Raw genomic sequence first — 17,830 nt, forward strand, 5'->3', positions numbered from 1 at the left:
TCGTTGCTGCCATAAATGTTGTCTCTTGTCTGAAATCACGTTCCTTTCAGTGGGCTCTAGAGTTTGGGGGACAGCCAGAACTCGCAGGGAGCCATATCAGGGAGATGTAGACACTTGTGAGAAACTCGAATGTGGCGAAACTTGTGAGAAATCCGGGATACTGAGGGACCGGCACAGGGTGTGTCGAAAATGCTGCGCCACTACCTGCTCGGCCACTACCTGCTGGCGCTTGGTGTGACTGAGCGCTCGGCTTGTGCCGGCCCGGGCAACTGCCGAGGTACATTCACACTCCTACAGTGCAGCCAGGTTACATTATTTCAGAATTGTCTTGGGCAAGGAAGAGTGGCCTTAGTCAGATTAGAAATCGGAGCTGATTTTGCCCGCACGATATCATGTCAACCATTAGTTGCAGCACAGTTATGCGTAAGACCTTTTCCATTGGAATTTTTGTACTGATTACTGTTACATAGGGCATAATTTTCGCTCAACCTCATACTTAACGATGCATTTTACAGAAACTGTAGAAACGGAAAATGTTTTCCATCTTTCAACCCCTTACCCAAAATTTGATATGACAGGAGTGGCAACCTTTTTACCATATGTTAAGCGGAGCCAACTAAAGAATTTGGTTCTTAGTAGAAACTTTTTTCTTTAATTATTTCGAAATAAACCTCAATTTTCCCGTACTACGCAGGGAAGTGTACTGAGGACTAATGTGAGTCCTGCTAGCAATTAGCGTTGAGGAGTGCAATTTATGTATTGAAACAAGATGTATTCATCGTCCAGACATTGTTTCTAAAATTCTCTACACAAAAATGCTGATTGTGATTGTTAGAAACTTCATTAGTGAATCTTCTACAATTTGCAAGAGACATTTAACCGACTTTGTGTCGTGTCCAGGGAACACCACGAGGAGGTAGCCTCTCTTCGTCCCCCATTATATGTATTTCCAATATTTACAGGATGATTATTTATTTACAATTTTTACAATAGGGCGATCGGCATGAACTGAACCCCTTTTCAATATTTACAAGTATTGCTGTAGCTTCAGCCATTTCCTTTTCATTGTAATTTCTGTGCATAGGCCACGCAAGTAAGAAATGATTTTATATTGCCGTCAACTTGGAGTCTTGTAAGGGCCTTAGAAACTATCTCATCTGTCTTAATTGCGGACTTCTTTCTTCTTTTCCCGACTAGATTTAAAACTAGTCGGTCAAATTGGAGCCCATGATAGTCTATTCTGTGTCCTCTCTGAGAATTTTTACTAAGGAGTAAAAATTTGGATGAACCTTCGAAATTAATGTATTTATCCTCCGATTCCATCCTTCTGAAACATTGTTGGTGCGGTGACGCCTTCCTGCGCAGTTCCATATATCCCTTTGGCATGTCTTCATTATCCATCCATTGTTCAACAAAATAGTCGCAAAAATCCTGCAGTTTTTCATTATCTGGCGCGCTCTCCTGAATCCATAGCCATCCACCATCTAACATGTTCAGTGGAATGTGAGCCAGAGCGGAACACAATCTTATGTGAAAACGAATTTCTTCGTTTTCCCTGTAGGCAGCAACAAGACCGCAATTCTGCACTTGCCTCCACAAGCACCAGTTGAAATGGTAGTTGCAGCCATTAATCTTTGCATCAGGAAACAAATGTGTTACTGATTGGATGACTGCAGCTTCAAAATCCATCGTGATAGTTGTCTGATTCCATCCAGGTACGTTGCTCTTAACAGCTGTGAAAAAGCGATCGTACGTTTCTCGCTTTTTGTTGGGCAGCAAGGCGTACACTGTTGGAACTGTGTTTGTTTCCTCCTCAGAACTAGGAATATCAGCATGAACAATAAATAATTGTCCAAACTGCTTGCTGGAGCTTTTGAACGTTCCATGGACAAAGAACGAATTGCAGTCTGTTAAACAGGATTTTCCCCTTTCGCTGGCGAACACCAATATCCTATCATTTGGTACTATGTTGTCATCTGCAAGTAAAAATTTGCTCCCATCATTCATTAGCAAATGATGTTCTTGCAGAAATATTCCTGCAGCATCGGTCGGATCTTGTGTAGATCCCATGTTTTCTTGCCTCATGCTTTGCAGCGATCGTTTTGCACTCCTGCGTGACGGCAGTGATGTGACGATGTCGTATCCTTGATTGAACAGCGGCCCTACTTCTTCGGCGTAAACAGAAGAAACTGAAGTGTCCATTTCTTTTGCAGGCCTTTGGGCGTTTGCCACGTGTTTTCGCACTTCATTAACCGCGACGTCCGGAATACATGTATGGCTGCCTTCACCTAAAACTAAGTTGTTTCTGGTAGATAGTCTTTCTTTACACTTCTTGTTTACGTTTACGCACCGCCAATAACTCACACCTTCAGTGTTGGTATATTCTGCTACATCCACAGCAGTGCTGAACTGCGGTGTGCTACCTGTTTGGTGCCCCTGTAGACCGCCCGCTACCTGTTCGGCCGGGTCTCCTCACAATGTCGTGTCCTACTGACGTGTCCTGAGAGGGAGTGGAAGGACTGCGTTGGTGCGCGTCAGAGAACTTACTTGGCATGAGGTCTCGGTGGTGTGGGCCGCCAACTCCTCACTGCTCCGTTGTAGAGAAGGCTGCAAGGTGAGCTAGAGTACGGAACTCGGATAGGATCTTAGGGAAGCTTTCATATATGAACACTCGATGTATAGAACGATTATACTGGAAGTACCCCTGGCACTTGTGATTTAAATAAGGTTCTATATACAGTCTCCAATGATTGTCTATCTGGCTGTGCAGTTGCCATCCCTAACTTCCCAAACCTAAGTCCTAATACAGCAGAGGCGAGCGCACCAGACTAAGTGTCAGCTGTGTCGATTCAGCCTAAGTCCCTACTTGTTGCTGTGCTCAATACTCTCCTGCAACTCTTGCAGCATCCCGACGCAGACTGACGTGGACCGGCTTCCTAAGTACCTCGCTCCATCACTGTCCCTCGATCTAGCGGCTATCCGCTTTTATAGGGGTTAGTGCACCCGGCACCACTTGTTCTAGAGGGTTCTAGAAGGTTCTAGCACCCCGAACTTTGAGCCCTGAGTAGGCTAGTCACGCGGCAGCATGTGATGCCTACGTGATGAACTAGCCATTCTCCACTGTTTGCTGTGTCCACGGGTTGCCACTAACTGTGTTTGAGCCTCGTGATACTGCAGACTCCGCTCTTGTTAGTCGAGTACACATTACACATTACACATGAGATAGTCTGGTCACGTCCGCCTCGCTTGATCTGTAGCAATAATTTTCCAGCCTACAGCCTACATGATTTTAATTCTATCTTCTACTATTCGCGACACCATCTTCTACTATTCGCGACACCATCTTCTACTATTCGCGACACCTCCCCATCCCCAGGGGAAAATTTTGTAAGCTCGGTCCCTCGAGATTACAAAATTTTCGTTTTCTACTCGCGGTGCCAGTAAAACTTACCAGTCTTTATTGCCATCAAGACTTGACGTTATAAACATGAAAAATACATGGCACAAAAATAACAAAACACAAGAAGTTATAAGATACAGTTGAGTGCCGTCCATAATGTGCATAGAACAAGCAAAATTCATGTCACATATTCAAAAAATGCTACAAATTTTACCAAGAGCATACAGAATAGTTACATACATAAGTACACATTTGAGTTTTATACACATACAAAAGATCTGATTTGTCATCAATTTAGGATACATCAGGAGGGTAAGATTATCAATAAACATACAATTGTGTTATCTCCTGTCTGTCTTGGGGCTTGACAGCTCCATTGCTCTGGCATGGGGCTCAGAGAGTTGTGGCGTTTGACTCTGTTCTCTCCATTGTACCCTATCGGAGAGAGGAGTGCGACGTGTACAACTTAATTCATACTCTCCACCTTCTGCTGCCGCTTCACAGTGCTCGGTTTGTCGGGCAGGGGTGTACCGAACACTTCGTTCCCAGCGGCCATCCGCTACCACTGTATTTGTCACACACACTTTAGCGCAACAATGTCCTCCGATTTCACACAATCTTTTGCCACACATACGGCAACACTTACAATAGATGCATAAACAACATGATATAATTAAGACAACTAACACTACTGAACCCGTATACCCCCATACGGAATATACGCTCTTAGACCATCCACTAAAGGTGGTTCGCTGCTGATATTCTGTTTCACTCTGCAGTTCATCCACTTTGTGACTGGCTACCTTGAGGTCATCTAAGTGTCTAACAATATATTCTAAGGGTAAATCTATAGGTATACGTGTGACCTCTTGCTTTGTTTCGTCTATGATACAGCATTCTATATTTAAGTTTAGCATAGGTACTATATCATTCTTACTTACATTAGTACTAATTATATGGTCAACTTGTAACATGACCTGCGCACCGTATCCTTTACACTGACTCGTAAAGGTTAACTTTCCGGTACCCCTTACAATAAGGTCATTTGGGGGTAATCCGTTACATAATATTGTCAGTCCTTCATCCTTGGGAGCGACATACAGCCACTCATTGTCCTGTATCTGCGTCCAGATACTTTCGTTCAGTATGACATACTTTTGATTGCAATCTTTCGGAATTTCCCTTATAGGCTGTAGCATTCGAGCTTCACATCGCTCGTGATCATAGGTCGACATCAGAACGAAGCGTTGTTTACAAATTTGATTTCTCGCCGTAACCGTTTTACACTGCAATTGGTCCCGAGACAGTAGTGCGTACTGTCGTTTCGCATTGTCAATAAGTAGAAAGTTTCGTTCAGGCTCGATATACGCAAATAACTTCTTAGTTGCATCATATTCTGCGGGTAATGGCCATATTCTATGTAAAGTGTATACACTACTATCTACTAAAGGTATATTTAGTACATAACTTAAGGTATTGCCGGCAAGAACTACATCTATATCTATTATACGAAGTAACAGATACCCTTGGTCCTTCGTGAGTTCAACGGGAAATTTCTTGTCTTTTAAGTCCTCCTTTATCAGTTCGAGATACGTGACTACTTGTACAGGGTTAATCAAGTGTGGTTCCAATAGCCCTTTCTGCGCATTAACTATGGCAGAGATCAATAGATCATATTCCCTTTCGAGCTCATTGAACATATTAGAGATTTGCATCAGTTGTTCCGTAATAGTCAAAACAATCAGGGTGTGTTGTATCTTCCTGTTGGTACTATTTTCGTAATCCTCGACATGTTTACTCAACTTCCTTATCCCATCCGCAATTATTTGAGTATTCCTGGTGACTGCATTAATTGTTTGGTTCACCCCCGTCAGTGACGCCCTCACAATGGTTACTTGTTCCTTGGACAATCGCAATAATTCCCTTTGCTGTTCCTCTAAAACATCTATCTTAGCTTTAAAGAATTCCGCATCATCTTCATCTAGTGTACCAAACAATACCTTGCTTGTTACCCCAATAAAGTTCAATATCCCCCTTTTGGTTCTGGGCCGTTCATGTCTAGCCAACTGGTCAATCAAGTCCTTTGATTTAGAAATCTCTCCCACCTGCCATTTTACAGTTTGTTGTACATTTTCACATTCTCTGGCATCTAACTTTGCTTGATTCATCGTACTTATACAATGTGCTATCGCTCTATTGGCCCCCACCTGCGTCTCTTCAAATTTGTCATGCAATTCCTTGAGGTTGAAATAGGTCACCACTCTCCACGTTGTGCTGTATAGTTTCACACTGCCCTGGTTGTCGTAATACATTCCTGGTGCAGACTGGAATTTTTGCACTCTTACATCTTGTGGGTTTGCCTCGCGTCCTGCGAGTCCGATCTGCCATATACTCCCGAATATCGCTGTCATCCACAAAGCCCTCATCAGTGGCATCTGTAATAGAAACGCACGTGCCACTCTCCTGTTTTGCTATCGCCTGCAATCTGTTCACTTCCTCTACCACGAACAACTAAAAGATATTCTTGCCTGCTTAGTAAAATTCCTTCAGTCTATTCGCGTGCACTTTTATACATTTATTTCCTTTCAGTCTAATTATCACGTTCGGTCCCTGTACATCTACTACAGTAAACGGTCCTCGCCACTGGCTGTCTAACTTCCTTGAGCGTCCCCGACGCACGCTTTCATCATACAGTAATACGCGATCGTCTTTTTTAAATTCCCTCGGGTTCTGTGTTTTATCGTAATCGCTTTTATTCCTGATTTTGCTTTCCTGTGTTGCCTTACGGGCCTCTTGGTGTACTAACTGCAGTCGCTGTCGGATTTCCGTCACGTAATCATCATAATTGTAGATCACGTTGGCTGGCTTCTTCTGTAACCACCCTGGCAGATTACACTTCCTGCCGAAGAATAACTGGAATGGAGTGTATCCCGTGGTACTGTGTGGTGTTGTGTTGTACACAAAACATGCGAACGATACCCATTCGTCCCAATCCGTCTGGTCCCGGTTCACGTAATGTCGTAACATCTCTGTTAGCGTGCGGTGCGTACGTTCTAATGCTCCGTTCGACTGCGGATGATACGCCGTTGTTTGTATCTTCTCAATTCTCAGTAATTTGCAGACTCGTCTCATCGTATCACCAATAAAATTACTCCCCATGTCACTTAATAGGGCGGTCGGAACGCCGAACTTCAAAATAATGTTTTCTACTAACTTTCGAGCTACTGTATCCGCGTCCTGTCGAGGTATCGGTTCAGCTATTACAAACTTCGTAAGAGAGTCTTGAAAGGTCAAAATATACTTGTGGCCAACTCGGGTAACTGGTAAGGGACCTACTATATCGATGTCACATCGCTCAAATACGAATTCGGGAGTCGGCGTTAGTTCCATCGGTTGCTTCGTTTTTGCTTGGGTTATCTTATTCTTTTGACAACTTTCACACATTCTTATGAATTTTTCTATATCGGCTTTCATACCCGGCCAGGTACAGTACTGCTTTATTCGCGCATATGTTCTTCCCATTCCCTGATGGCCTCCTATGGGAGATATGTGCATCTGTTTTAGGATTTCCAATTTGTCCTCTGCGCTTAGCACGTCTTCTTCGTTTATCGGCGGTGCGGCTCCGTCTTCACTTATCTCGGTCGCGTCAGCTGTTTCCTCGGGGTCTGTTATCTCAGCTGTCGCTACTGCTTCTGTCGCTGCCTCGTTATCTACTTCTCGGTTCTCGTCCCGCTGCGCGGCGTCCGCCTTTATTTCTCCTTGCCTCCCGCTATCCTGCGGTACTTCCTTATCGCTGTCTTGTACACTCCGAATCCGTGATAATGCATCAGCTACGCGGTTTTGTTTCCCTTCCTTGTACAGGATTTGGTAATCATATTCCTCCAATTTTAGCCGAAGTTTCATTAATCGAGACGATGGATCTGTGATACTGCCTAACCACATCAGGGGTTTGTGGTCCGTGAGTATTTTGAATTTCCTCCCAAACAGATAAGGACGAAAATATTTAACAGCCCACACTATAGCAGTTAACTCTCGCTCTATTGTACTATAGTTTATCTCTGCTTTATTGAGAGTGCGCGATATATACGCAACCGGTAAATCTTTTCCTATAGGACCTTGACTCAGATACGCTCCTACCGCGTATTTGCTGGCGTCTGTGGTTACCAAAAATTCCTTAGTGAAATCCGGGTACTGTAGTATTGGAGGTTTGGTTAACTTCTCTTTCAAGGTCTGGAAAGCTTCCTGTTGCACTTCACCCCATTCGTACGGAACTCCCTTTTTTAGTAGTTCATGTAGAGGCTTGGCAATTTTACTAAAATTGCTCAGAAACCGTCGGTAATATCCGACCATTCCCAGGTAACATTTCAATTCCGTAGTTGTCTTTGGCGGCGGGTAATTTTCTATTGCCGTTACTTTCGTGGGATCGGGTTTCAAACCTTCTGCCGTTAAAACGTGTCCTAAGAACGTAACTTCTGTCCGCAAGAATTCGCATTTGTCGACCTGCAACTTCAGGTTCGCTTTTCTTAAATGTTCAAATACTTCTTCAAGGCGTGCGTTATGCTCCTCAAGCGACGCACCTACGATGACGATGTCATCTAGATAAATGAACACTTTATTCCCTTGCACGCCCGTCAGCACGGTGTTCATTAGCCGTTGAAATGTAGATGGGGCCGTTTTTAAGCCCATGGCCATTCTATTATATTCGTAATGTCCCGTCGGCGTACTAAATGCCGTTTTTTTTCGATCCTTCTCATCTATTAATACTTGGTAGTATCCCTTCGCGAGATCTAACGTTGAAAAATATTTTGCCTTTCCTAGACTACCTAGAATTTCGTCAATTCTAGGTAACGGGTAAACCATATTTATCGAGACATCATTTAGTTTCCTATAATCAACAACTACTCTCCATTTGGGTTTACCACTAGCATCAAGTTTCTTTGGCAATAATAACAAGGGGAAATTAAAAGGACTGGTACTCGGCGAGATTATGCCGTCTCTCAACATGCCCTGAATTTCCGTTTGCAGTGCATCCTGCTGAGCTTGTGGGATGCGATACGGTCTTTGATTTATAACTGTCCCTTCAGCTTCCGGCGTTAGTGGGATCTGGTGCTCCACTACGGTAGTGTAGGTGAGCACGTCCCCTGGTAAGTGAAACACGTCGTTATACGCCAAGCACAATTCCCGTATGGCGTTGTGCTCCTCCCGATTTAAGTGGTCTATACGCATATTTTCCGTTAACAACTTTTGCCGCGTTTTTCTCTCGATCCTCCTGTTCTGGGGTGCACGTCTAACTTTGTAGCTACTGGGCGGTGGGACCTCTTCTGCTAGTACTTCCGGCACCCTAAACCGCACTTCTTGGGTTCGGGTATTCATTACGCTCGTTATACATGTTCCATCTTGGACGGCCACTATGGCTTCTGGTATATAGACCCCTGGCCTAATCTCTTGTTTGGGAATTACTACCTCCCTACCTATTTTCCGCGTCACGCGGACTCTTATAAACCTCTCTTCCCGGGGTCCTATCCTGACTTCTTCCAGATCCTCCGGGGCTAGTGACTTGTCACGCCTACTCGTCGTGATATTACAGGGCTTCTTTGCTCGTTCTGGCAGCTCTTCGTTTCGAATAACTGCACTGTCATCTGGCGTCGCACAATTCTTACAAGTTGGCGCAGCCGGCACTCGGCTGTCTCGCCTCGTCGGGTATTTGGAGCAACCGCCACCCTTACTATCTGTATAACTTGGACCGCTATCTCTTATTTGTCTCCCAGCGACTGCCCGCGCGCGCGTCGTAACCTCGACCGGCGCCTTATCTCCTCGCGCTACATCTGCGTAACTGGCTCTTACCTCCGTCCCAATCTTACCACTTTGCGCAACTAATCGATTTGCAGTGTCCTCTTCGCACGCTTCTCGTAATTCTACCCATTCGTCTTGCACATACATTCTCCGTCGCCCATAATCCAGCACGACTTTATGTTCGTCCAGGAACTCCCGTCCAAGTAACCCATCAAACGGCAGATCAAGACATTCATTTACAACTTGAAACTGAGTAACCCATTTTCTTCCTATACCGCTACTTAATTCGATTAATACAGGACCCTCCGTCCTGACCTCTTCATTGACGATACTCTTTATTGTCACTGCCCTGTCGGTTTCCTTCTTTACACCATCCCTCAAAACCCTGGATTTAATGAGGTTAATGTGGGCCCCACTATCTATTAGTAATCTCGTCTCAGTTCCTTTTGCATCTTTGCTCCTCACACATATATAGTCATTTTTGCCCGTGCATTCGGCAGCTCTTATTATTCCTGACGCAGCGTAATGGAACTGCGGCATTACGCCCTCTTCTCGTTTCCCTGCATATTCTTCCCACGGATGTTAACCCATTTACTTTCGTGGCAATCTCGAGCATAGTGTCCGTGTCGGTGACACGTGAAGCATGTCACTGGTTTGGCTTTGGTACACGGGGGTGTGTGTCCCGGTAGGTTACATGCTGTACACCGTACGGGTGGAGGACACTGAGCTCGTCCCCCATTTCCCCTAAATTCCCGCACGTCAATTTCCTTGACTGGTAATCGATTTCGGTCTGTCCCCTGGGAGCCGCCCTTTACCACGTCTGTTTTTCGGACGGTATACTTTGTTCTACATTCACGCGCTACATGCCCTTCTTTTCCGCAACTAAAGCATTTCATACTATTTTTCCGTCCTGTCCTGCTTGCAGTCGCCACTCGGCGTTTATCTCGCTCGGACGTTATCGCACATTCCTCCGTTGCGGATAAGTCAATAGCCTCTGACAGGGTTATCCGTTCGCCTTGTGCCCGTATTACTGTTTTTATTCTCTCGTCGTATAATCCCTGTATGAACACGGCCCGTCCTAGCTTCCCTATCAGCGCATTGCATCCTGCAATCTCGTCCTCATCCATGACCCTCTTCATTGCCTCTCGAAAGTGGAATTGCATAGAATCAACGCGAGAGCCCCATTGAGCCACACTTTCACCGTTTCCCTGCCTACTATTAAACATAGTACAAGCATAGTAGTCAATTGTGCGTTTGCTCTCATAATTTTCCAACAATATAGACCTCACGGCAGACCAAGTCTCTGTATGATCCCTAACCAATAGTTTACTGCGGGCTGAGCCCGTTATCTGACCAATAATGAACTTCAGAAACACTTGCTTATAACTAGGGTTCACTAAATGGTACGCATTATCGCAATTATCAATAAATTCGGACAATCTTTCTCTGTCCCCATCAAATTTATGGGGTACCAACTTGGTAGCCTCACTATAACTTAAATATAGCCTGCTTACACTGGAGAGTGTCTGCGGGCCTTCGCCCGAGTCTACTTCATTGGAGGTTGACATCTCCACTAACCTTGACTCCTGCTGGCTGGTGCTGAATGTGGCGCGTCGCGGTGGCGGCGCGTAGATCCGCTCGAGATGAGCGCGGTGCGAGACGGTACAGCTGCTGGGACGGCGCGGACCGGCGCCTCTCTACCCCGGCGGCGGCGCGATGCGACGCTGGTGCTGCGTTGGCGTGAATCAGCACCTTCTGCTTAGACGTGCCGCGGCGACCCCCTGGACCCGCGACGGTGCGCTGCGTCGACCCTCTGGCTCCGCAGCTGCGCGATGTGTCGACCCTCTCGTTCTGCGACGGCGCGATGTGTCGACCCTCTCGTTCTGCGACGGCGCGATGTGTCGACCCTCTCGTTCTGTGATGCTGGTGCTGCTTAACGCCCCTCTGCCTATTCCAGTACTCTATACTGTCGCTTCTTCACCCGTAGATACCTCACCTATACCCCACACCTGGCACCAGAAAAATGGTCTAAACCTCTGTCGTGTCCTACTGACGTGTCCTGAGAGGGAGTGGAAGGACTGCGTTGGTGCGCGTCAGAGAACTTACTTGGCATGAGGTCTCGGTGGTGTGGGCCGCCAACTCCTCACTGCTCCGTTGTAGAGAAGGCTGCAAGGTGAGCTAGAGTACGGAACTCGGATAGGATCTTAGGGAAGCTTTCATATATGAACACTCGATGTATAGAACGATTATACTGGAAGTACCCCTGGCACTTGTGATTTAAATAAGGTTCTATATACAGTCTCCAATGATTGTCTATCTGGCTATGCAGTTGCCATCCCTAACTTCCCAAACCTAAGTCCTAATACAGCAGAGGCGAGCGCACCAGACTAAGTGTCAGCTGTGTCGATTCAGCCTAAGTCCCTACTTGTTGCTGTGCTCAATACTCTCCTGCAACTCTTGCAGCATCCCGACGCAGACTGACGTGGACCGGCTTCCTAAGTACCTCGCTCCATCACTGTCCCTCGATCTAGCGGCTATCCGCTTTTATAGGGGTTAGTGCACCCGGCACCACTTGTTCTAGAAGGTTCTAGAAGGTTCTAGCACCCCGACCTTTGAGCCCTGAGTAGGCTAGTCACGCGGCAGCATGTGATGCCTACGTGATGAACTAGCCATTCTCCACTGTTTGCTGTGTCCACGGGTTGCCACTAACTGTGTTTGAGCCTCGTGATACTGCAGACTCCGCTCTTGTTAGTCGAGTACACATTACACATTACACATGAGATAGTCTGGTCACGTCCGCCTCGCTTGATCTGTAGCAATAATTTTCCAGCCTACAGCCTACATGATTTTAATTCTATCTTCTACTATTCGCGACACCATCTTCTACTATTCGCGACAACAAATCACGCTCCTCACATCTGTCGCTCCTCACAACTGTCCCAACCCCCATATCAGGAGAGTAAAGAGCTTGCTGAAGAACAAATTCTAGATTTTCGCCAAAAAAAAAGGTCTGAATCAAGTGCGAAGAATGTGCTGGAGCATTGTCGTGATGGAGGTGCCAGTTTCCTGTTGGCCGTAAATCTGGTGTCTCGCGCCGCACAGCGTCACGTAAGCGACGGAGGACATCCCTGTAGTAACCTTTGGTAATTGTTTGACCCTGCGGTGTGTACTCGTGGTGTACCACATGGTGGGAGTCAAAGAAAGCAGTCAGCATCACTTCGACGTAGCTGCGCATTTGGCGGGGCTTGTGTGGTGTTTCGGGCGCTGATAACCGCGCAGTTGAGCGCCCCACAAGCCATCATCATCTTGTGTGGACTTGGTGACGAGGAACGCTTCCACTGTGACGAGGGCGATTTGGTTTCCAGCACGTACGTGTACACCCTGGACTCGTCACTAGTAATTATTGTGTTCACGAAGTGGGATTCACTATTCGTGGAGTCCAGCGTGTCCTTTGAGACTTCAAACGAAGTTGCTTCTGCTCCTCCGTCCGCATCTTCGGCACGTAGTTCGCCGACACTCTCTTCATGGTTAAACCTCCGGCCACAATGGAACGTCCCGAAAAAGTGCTGAAGCTCACCTCTTCCGCAATTTCTCTGATAGTCCCACAACGGCCCCGCATCACCACAGTGTTCTCTTTGGCAGTGATGTGCTCATTTCGGCATGTTTGTGACCGACAAGAGCATGGATCGCTCTCCACCGATGTGCAGCCGTCTTTAACACGGTTGTACCACTCCTCAATCTGTGTTATGCCTATAGCATCCTCACCGAAAGCCGTCTGAATCTTCCGAATGGTTCCCACCTGGCGATCGCCTAGTTTGTGGTAAAATTTGACGCAGTAGCGCTACTCCATCGTTCCACCACTTCCCTTGCAACGGAAAACCGATGCGAGCACTACACACTACTTCACTCAACTGCTGCTTGCCAGCTATTGACGCTATCGACAGGCGGGAAAAAAAATCACATATGCGCACGAAGGTTGGCTCATGCAAGCGCGCTAGATTCAAATCCGTGTTCGCAAAGAAAGTAGGGGGGGGGGGGGGGGAGGTCGGATACTTTCCTAAAAAACCTCGTATTAGCTAGTAATCCCCTCCCAATCATTAGCACCTAACTAAATTTTACAGTTGAAAAGAATCTTCTTTGAATACTTCCGTTTTTAAAATGTCGAAAGGTAAACTGCATTTAGTTTTTGCATTTGTTTTACTAAACCACTGATTATTCCTAACAATCTTTTTTTTATGTACTGATGAATCGATGCTGAGTGCATCACGAGTGCTACGTACAACTCATTCTCAGAAAAGAACGCTAAATATCCACATTAAGAGTAGAAACTTGTCACAAAACTTTCTTCCTCTGCACCACTCTTCTCTAGCGACAGTTGTTTCAGCCACGCCTTACACCCCAATTTCAAAGCAACTAAATTAAAATGGATGCACTTTACTTAGATCTGCTGTTTGTAAATCATGTGATTGTTGGACTTCGTACATCTGAACTAGCAGAAATTGGAAGACCTTAGAATGCCAGTGTTTTTTGCCTGACCGCTGCGACTAATGATAATAATAATAATGATAATAATACAGTGTAGGCCCTAAAACGGAGGAGCAGCCATTACAAGTTGTTGTTGTGTTACGCTGTCAATTGGTTGGTTTATTGTTGCGAGGTGAATAATTTCGTAATTGCTGGTCTATTGTCTCAATTTCCTACAACCCGGAGAAGGCGTTTTTATGCGATATTCAAGCATATGTGATGCATGTGTGTCCGTTTTACTGCCACAGATAGTGGTACAAACTATGTGTGTAGTGGGTGGACTATATGAACAACGTATTGTTCGTGCATTCGTGTCACAAGCTATTACCTCCACCACGCTAAACCTAGTACTTGAAAAGAAATGTACTTGTTGGTTATCTGTGTCATCAAGACTACAGTTTTATGAAATAGCGATAATAGTAATGATGTTTTAAATTAATTTTATTTCATTGCCAAAAGGCAATAGAACCCTTCTGTTTTTCCCCTTAGAGAATTACATTTTACCCCTCAGCGGGTAGTTATCTGCATGCTGGGAACCACTACACTCAATAGCAGTGCATTACCCGATACATAAGTAAGGCCTACTTGCAGTGGACCTATGCCACCAGATGCTTGAGCAATGCAGCGAATAAGGCATACCTCCCTCTCTGTCTCTGTCTTTTTTTTAACGTGGCAAATCGTACCACCCGAAACTTGGGAACAGCTGAAGTACTGGTTGAAGGGGTAAGTGAAAGTACATATTCCTTCCATATTTTTTCCTTGCTTCCTCCACCATCGCACCACACTCTCGCCCTCACTCTACGTAAGTCGGCAAGAATCAGAAGCCTTTGGCCATATAGCGTACTCGTATTTTCTTCAGCAACTTCTCGTTTTACCTTAACCGGAGTAGCAGAAAGAAATGCACTGTTGAACATGCTCGAGCTATGTCGGCGGAAGCTCTGTCAACCTAGCACACAATTACAACATAAACATTGTTAGTGATAGACTTCTGTTTGGTAGTAGTTGTTTCCTTTATGATGCTTCTTGGACGAAATTACACTGTGACAAGAGCGTGCGTCTACAGTCGCGATTAGGCGAAAAGGGCTTCTTCTCATAGCTTATTCATAAGATAGGGACGCGATGGGTACGGGAACAGAAGTACCGCTGCCGATCGGTAATTAAACCATCTTTTTTTCTGATTGTGTGTCCTTGTCTGCCTGCTACCTCGGTGGAATCATATCTCGCATCCTGTCGGTATGCTCCTGCACTCTACATCGATACAGCACATGCCACAAGCCCCTAACTGTCAGGAACCCTGCAACTTCACTGCGTATTTTTTCGGAGGAAAATTAACTATCAGAATTTATAAGAGGAACAACAACAAAAGTAAAAAACGGAAATGGATTTAAATCAGGCGTTGCTGAGGCAATTACACTAGGAAACGAGACACTGCAAGTAGTCGACAAGTTTTCCTATTGGAGAGTGGAGTACCTGGTGATGGACGAAGTGGACAGAATATAAAATGCAGATTTGCAACGGAACGAAAAGCGCTTGTAACAGCCGGGATATATTTTGTGAAATGAAACTTCCTGGCAGATTAAAATTGTGTGCCGGACCGAGGCTCGAACTCTGGACCTTTTGCTTTCGCGGGCAAATGCTCTTGCCCGCGAAAGGCAAAGGTCCCGACTTCGAGCCTCGGTCTGGCACACAATTTTAATTTGCCAGGAAGTTTCATATCAGCACACACTCCGCTACAGAGTGAAAATTTCATTTTACTAAGTGTTTATCACTTATTTACGTATTTAGGTACAATTTGCTAGTCGTAAAAGCTGTGTAATATGAATCAGTAACCAGATACATATTATATATTTCATATTAAAATTTAAGATTCCGTGTGACTGCAGGCTGTTGGGGTAAACGTGTATACATGCCAAACAATATTCACTTAACAGTGCTAACAGTGCAATGCTCACTTCCTTTACAAAATTAACTTTCATGTGGCTGCAGTCCCGTTAGGAGAAATGGTTAAAAATCGACAATTAATTGTCCCGAGTGATTTACTCGGACTAGCAGGACGTTTGTGTGAAAACCAGGACTCTACCGGTAAAACGGAAACGCCTGGTCAGCCTACTCAAGTTAATTATCTGATGTTTCTAGCGGCCACCCGACTCCACTGTAACAGTTATAGAATCATTCAAAGAAAGTCTACGCTCGGTAGCGCGGAGTACTGCGATCATATACTATTAGTTGGAGTCGACTTTAACCTAACGTGTGTAGACTAGGACGTCTACGGATTCATGGCAGACGGTACGGGCAGACAGTCTCGTGAGCTAATTCTGAACATATTTTCCGAAAACTGTCTGGAGCAGCTACGAGGGTAATCCCGAAAGTAAAGTCTCCAATTTTTTTATAAGCACATAGACCTGTCTATTTCTATAGTGGTTTACATCAGTTTACAGCGTGAACATTTAGCTATTTTTCGACGTAACCACCATTTCTGTCGATCAATTTTTGTAGACGCTGTGGCAGTTTTTGTATGCCCATGTCATATCAGCTCTCCGCCATGCTGTTCAGAAAGTTATGAACCTCTTCTTTCACTTCGCCGTCGGAGCTGAATCGCTTTCCGGCCAAATGTTCTTTTAACCAGTCCAGAAAGTTGTCCTCTTCGGCTGCAAGGCGGTAAAGAAATGCGCGGGAAGCATCAACTCGTTGCTGCATGGTCTTCAGTCAGAATGCGTGGAACCCATCTTGCGCACACCTTCCGGTAGTTCAATGTTTCCGTTAAAATTGTGTGTGCGGTGCTACGGGAAACCTCAGAAATCAACGTGCAGAGATCATCCAGGGTGATCCACCGATCTTCACGCATGCTTTGCTCAAACTTCAACACTGTCTCCTCAGATATTGACGGTCTCCCGCTCCTTTGTTCATCGTGAATTTCGGTCCGACCAGCTGCAAACTCTCTACACTACTTACGAACGTTTTTGACATCCATGCACGACTCACCATACACTTCCGTCAATTGGCGATGGATTTCAGTCAGCGCAGTGCCCTTTGCGTTCAAAAACCGAATAACTGCGCGCAATCCGCACTTGGCGGTAGCATCCAACGGGAGCTCCATTCTCAACGGGTGCCAAGCGACTGAGCGCCTCAGAGCCTGCGCAGCCTGTAAGCTATGTGGATGGAATAACTACTCGTGGCCACCAAAGAGAGTAGTTAATGCCTGCAGCAGGTTCAGTTCTATGTACATTTGCAGGATCAGTTTCAACTCGTAGCCACGCTCGGCCCTCTATATTGGGCGTGCTAAGTGTGCGATGTCCACAGCGAACCGTCGTCCTTGATGGAACGGGGCGTTGAGGATGTTGTGCAGCATACAGACCGAGTACCATGTTTGTAGGTCCCGCGTGGAGCGACAGCACCCCATTTCACTATTACATTTCACACTCGGTGAAATCATTAATCTTGTTCCGATGCCAGCAGAAACTCAGAACGATACGAACCGAATGCTTGGTGTAGGGGACAGTTGTAAGTATTTTGTCTGACAACTGCATCACAGAGGACAATTACACCAATAAAAATGAGCAATGTGTATCAACCGGAAGATGGCCTACATTGAATACCGCCCGCTCTCGACACTAGTAAGGTGGCCCTTAACCCGTTATTTGTTTCCGTGGATTCGTTTACAGGACCTTTTCCCGTAATTTTGATCATTACTATGTCCTGCAGGAATACGATAGACTTTGTTTACACCCTGTAAAGCATCGTCATCAGCGAACAGCCTTATCGAGCTAAGGGTAGAGGAAATCACTAACTTTGCGCCAAGAAAGGAGAAGTTGATCTCCTTAACCGTAACGGGTTAAGGCCTGTGTCCTGGGATGCAAAAGGAATACTTTTTGCTGACGTCTCGCAAAACGTTAAGTAGCAACTGATGAATACTGCGTATGAAAGCCCGGAATGAATCTTTAACTCTCCAGCGTGTTGCGCGGTTTCGAAAGTTTGTCGCCACTGTAAACATTGTTCTGGAAACAACTCCTAGTCTGTAGCTAAATCATTTTCTCCAAAATATCCTTTCTTGCAGGCGTCCTATTCAAGCAAGGTACACAGAGCAGCTTCTGTGAAGTATATACAGCGGGTAAG

At 45.6% G+C, this 17,830-nt stretch overlaps 1 protein-coding gene across 1 annotated transcript in view; it reads left to right on the plus strand.

Annotated features, from left to right (window-relative positions):
* The window catches only part of LOC126456553 (TGF-beta-activated kinase 1 and MAP3K7-binding protein 3), a 422,096-nt gene that overhangs the window by 256,718 nt on the left and 147,548 nt on the right, over window positions 1–17,830 (plus strand). The window lies entirely within an intron of this gene.

The sequence above is a fragment of the Schistocerca serialis genome, chromosome 2 (genome assembly GCF_023864345.2).
Source record: "Schistocerca serialis cubense isolate TAMUIC-IGC-003099 chromosome 2, iqSchSeri2.2, whole genome shotgun sequence".
NCBI classification, from domain to species: Eukaryota; Metazoa; Arthropoda; class Insecta; order Orthoptera; family Acrididae; genus Schistocerca; species Schistocerca serialis.